Source organism: Penaeus chinensis, chromosome 39, assembly GCF_019202785.1.
Source record: "Penaeus chinensis breed Huanghai No. 1 chromosome 39, ASM1920278v2, whole genome shotgun sequence".
In the NCBI taxonomy this organism is placed as follows: domain Eukaryota; kingdom Metazoa; phylum Arthropoda; class Malacostraca; order Decapoda; family Penaeidae; genus Penaeus; species Penaeus chinensis.
The window spans coordinates 7,369,022-7,374,021 of NC_061857.1; positions in this window are offsets into that span (position 1 = coordinate 7,369,022).

The following is a 5,000-nucleotide window of genomic DNA, read 5'->3' on the forward strand; positions in this document are numbered from 1 at the left end:
CATACTCATATATGTGTATGCATATGTATATATATAAACATATATATGTACACACACACACACACACACACACACACACACACACACACACACACACACACACACACACAAACACACACACACACACACACAAAACATATAAATATATATATATATATATATATATAAATGATATATATACACAGTATATATGAATTATATATATATAATATATATTTATATGGACATATTTTATAATCTTGACAGACACGCCCACACACACGTGTGTGGGTGAAGGTTTGTATAATGTATACATATAGAATATGATATATGTATATATACATGTATATATATTCTATATGTATTCTATATATATATGTATATATATATAATGTATATATATAATACATACATATAATATATATATATATATATATATATATATATATATATATATATATATATATTACATGTGTGTATTATATATGTACAGTCATATTATATGTAGTCTGTTATATATACACATACATGCGCATATATATATATATGTATATATATATATTTGTATATTTTTTAATATATATATAGACACGAACTTTTCCCTATACGAAAGAGTTTCTAAAACTCCTTTTCACCTTTACCTTATCTCCGGCTCCTCTTTCCGTTACGGCGAAAGGTCATCTTCAACTTTTTTCGTTTTAAATAAAACTGACACGTGGGTGTAAAGCTGATACCACATAAACCATCGACCTGGAAACGAAGAGAGAGAGCGAGAGAGCGAGAGAGCGAGAGAGCGAGAGAGAGCGAGAGAGCGAGAGAGCGAGAAAGAGCGAGAGAGAGCGAGAAAGAGCGAGAGCGAGAGAGAGCGAGAAAGAGAGAGAGCGAAAGGGTGTGACTAGAGTAAATGAAAGATGTGCTCTCACAGTCAAAAGACCGCCTATTAAGAACTGATCACTCGTTTCTCACAAGTGTTTGCTAAAAGGTTTGCTCCACATACTTTTCTGGTCTGGAGACGGAGTAATCTTTCGAAAATAGTGATTTTCGGGGGTATAGGGTTAAGTTTATAGTTATCATTATCATCACGGTAGTCATATTCATTATTTTCATTACCATTATCAGTATAATAATTGTTGTTATTTCCATTACTATTATATTACCAACACTATCCTCGTCAGTCATATTCGTACTGCCATCATCATCATCACTCTTGCATAACCATCAATATCCTTGCCACCACCTTCATCGTAAAAAAAGTTTGTCATTACGCTGCAGTACTGGGACGCTGCTATTGATCCCACGAGCGGTGGAAGTACACAAAGAAAGCAAAGAGAAGTAAAGGAAAAAGAAAAGTCTGGACGTGCATGAACTCTTAACTTTTTAACATTTTTATTTTGAGATCCGTGCCACATTTGCGACTATTTCGCTCTGGTTTGCTGCTTTCCCTTTGCCTTGAGCGGTATTAGATTATACTTTCGTATCATTTGGATTATGCTTATTCCCTAAGACTTCCTATGACTTCCATTCCCTTTGTCTTTGTGGAACTGATAAGCTTATAACAACGAGGTTGAATATAAACACATATCCAATATATTACATCTCTGTTTCTAAGTTCTCGCATCCAAGTTTGACAAACAGTGTCGGATGAGGAGATCTGTCGGTGATGTCGAGAGGCGGAATTGTTCTCCACATCAAAATGAAATGATTTCCTGCAGCAAATTAGGCCATTAATAGTGGCTAGAGCAAGTGCCGATTTGAATCAGCACTTTAGCAACCAACGGCGATTTATTTTCTTTTGTTAATGAGCAGTCCACTCTCATATCTAAACAAACTCTAACACTTAGCCACATAAACTACTTAGAACGAATAACACCTCCCCCTAAAGAAAAAAAAAACAACAACTTAATAACTTCCCCAATAGGAAACGAAACTTATTCCCCAACTAACACCACTCCCGCAGAATTTTTCATCACGTCCGCCCACGTCCTCGCCGAATTCCCTCGCATCAATATCGGCTACGCGTTGAAACTACCTCCAGCCTCACAGGCCGCGTAACGTTATTCCCTTCGAACACAACGAGATTCGGTTGTGAATCCCGGCATCTCAGTCCCTTTAACCAATAGTTGAGAACCGAGCTGAGTATTGGATAACGCACACGGTCCCGTCGAGAGGGAACGTATCGTGTAATAGTGCCAGTGGTTCGGTGTCGCCTTTGTGACAAGGGCTGGTGTTTGGTTGGACCTGTGTTTGTTTGGTCGTTTTGTGTTCTTATGTGTGAGGTCTTCGTTGTGTTTGCTCGTGTGTCTTTTTGTTTGTTTGTAATCGCAGGAGGAGAAGAATTCAGTCCCTTTTTACTGGCGTCTTGATTTGCTATCCGGATTAGGCCTACGTGAGGATCCCGGCGGAGTGAGGAAAAAAGTTAAGGTTGCCCCTGACCCGGATGGTTGGAATTTGGTGGCGACTGGTAGAATCCAGTGAAAGGATTCCCGACCAGCGCAGATGCTAAGAGAATACGCGTTTCTGTGATATCTTTTTTTTTCGTTAGAAAGTTTGGCACTGAAGTATTTGGAACTAGAATTGTTTCTTCTCTGTCTTTGGAAACCGCTCTTTGATGTCGCTCGTTGGGGTTGTTTTCTTTCATCATTATCATCATCAATATTATTAGTATGATTATAATTATGATTGTAATTGTAGTTGTGATTATAATTAGATTATGATTATAATTTTTCATTTTTTAACTTTGAGTGAGTGAGTGAGTGAGTGTGAGTGTGAGTGTGAGTGTGAGTGTATGTGAGTACGTATTTGTTTGTGTGTGTGTCTTCGTGTGCGTGTCTGTTGTGGCTGGATTTGTACAGAAAACACGAATTTGACTGTTTGTTTGTTTTCCTGTTTGGTCTGTAATTATTGCGAGTAATGGTTTATACGCATTTATGTTTGCACTTGTTTTTGTAAATCGTAATTGTTTGTACAGAGGCCTATGAGGGGGTCAGATTCCTAATTAGCTCATATCAGGTATTTGCTCTAGTTTCAGTCTAATCTTGATTGGTTCAGGTTTGTTACTGTTAGTGTTGGGTTTATTGTTATCATCATTATTATTTTTATTACTAGGGTTGGCATTATGTTATCATCATTATTATTCTTGTCGTTATTATCATTATCATTATTGTTACCGTTATAACTATTATTGTTTTTTCCTTGGTGGTCATTATCATGTTCTTTATCACCAAAACATCACTCAGTCTTTATTACTGTGTTGTTGCCGTAAAGTAAGAGAAAGGGAAACGTGCGTATATAAAAAAAAAAAACAAACAAACAGAAACAGAAGAATATATTTAACCAATAAATAAAGAATAAAAAATCAAAAAAAATATGTTTACACAGAAACAAGAAATAAAATGAAATAAAATGAAACGAAACGAAACGAAACAAAACGAAACGAAACGAAATTAAACGAAACGAAATGAAAAGAAATGAAATGAACTGGAATAAGGAATATAAACTAAGTAAAAAAAAGTGTAGGTTTATTTCCTTAGACTACTGGCCTTTCAAGAATTTCAGTTAAAGAAAGCGCTCTCTTCACCTTCGTTTTGCTGGACATTTTTGCTTTTGGTTAATAAAAATCGTGTTTGATTTTGTGGATATGATGGTCTGCTTTCGCTCTTTGTGTGTTTGCTCGTCAGTCTGTCTGTCTGCTTGTTTGTTTCTGTTTGTCAGTCTGTCTCTGTCTGACTGTCTTTCTCTATCTGTCTTTCTGTTTCCTTTCTTTGATTGCCTGTCTTTGTTTATGTTTCACTTTCTCTCTCTCTCTCTCTCTCTCTCTCTCTCTCTCTCTCTCTCTCTCTCTCTCTCTCTCTCTCTCTCTCTCTCTCTCTCTCTCTCTCTCTCGCTATTCCTCTGAACTTTCTCGCTCTATTTATCTTTTTGTATTATCTCTATATTCCTCTTGCTTCTTTGTGTATCTCTATCTGTATATTTGCTCATTTTATGTATATTTTTTTCGTTAAATAATTGTTTGATTTTTAGAATGATTTTAACGTAACATCACCTCTGATTACATCGCTTGTATCTTTTTGTATTTCTTTTTATTATCTTTTCTTCTTCCTCTTTTCTTTTTCCTTTTTTTTTTTTTTTTTTTTTTTTTGGATGAAAAATTAAGTAGCTCAGCCTATCTGTTTATTGTTTGTTTATAATCCGACTAGTAATAATAAAAAAAAAACATTCATTGTCAGTAAATGAAACGATGTATTGTAATCAAGTCGTATAAAATCTTCATTAATATGTTAATTGGTTGGGATCATTCCTAAATTCCAAGTGTATATGAATTCCGAATTCACTTCAGTAAAAGTAATCACAAATGATTTGTAATTAGGAATTTGGGTAAGACTATTTGTATGATTTATAGGAATGTTGATTTATGTGAAGTATGTGAAGTTAATAATGGATGGTATAATGTAATAGGAAAATAGGTAATAATAATTACATACGCGTTTGGAAAATTCCTCTGAATTTTGTTGTACATGCTATGAAGGACAAAATAAAAGAAAATATGTAAACGAGTATTAATTCATGATATTTTATTAGTTTTCATTCATTTTCACAGCGTTTGCCTCTTTCTTCCTTTCTGTATCTTTCACTTTTATTCCCCTCTGTTTACTTAGTATACTATTTAATCTCTCTCTCTCTCTCTCTCTTTCTCTCTCTTTTTCTCTATTTCTCTCTTCTCTCTTTCTCTCTCTTTCTCCTCAGCCTCTTCATCTCTAATTAGCTTATTTTCCATTACATGCTCAAAAGCGCCTAATAAGCTACTACTACTGTGCCGCCCCTAAAAAAGTTATAAAACAAGATTATTATTATTATCACCATCACCACCACCATCACCATCACCATCACCATCACCATCTTCATCTTCATCTTCATCTTCATCTTCATCTTCATCTTCATCTTCATCTTCATCTTCATCTTCATCTTCATCTTCATCTTCATCATCATCTACTTTCCCTCCGCGTATATGACGCTTGATGAGG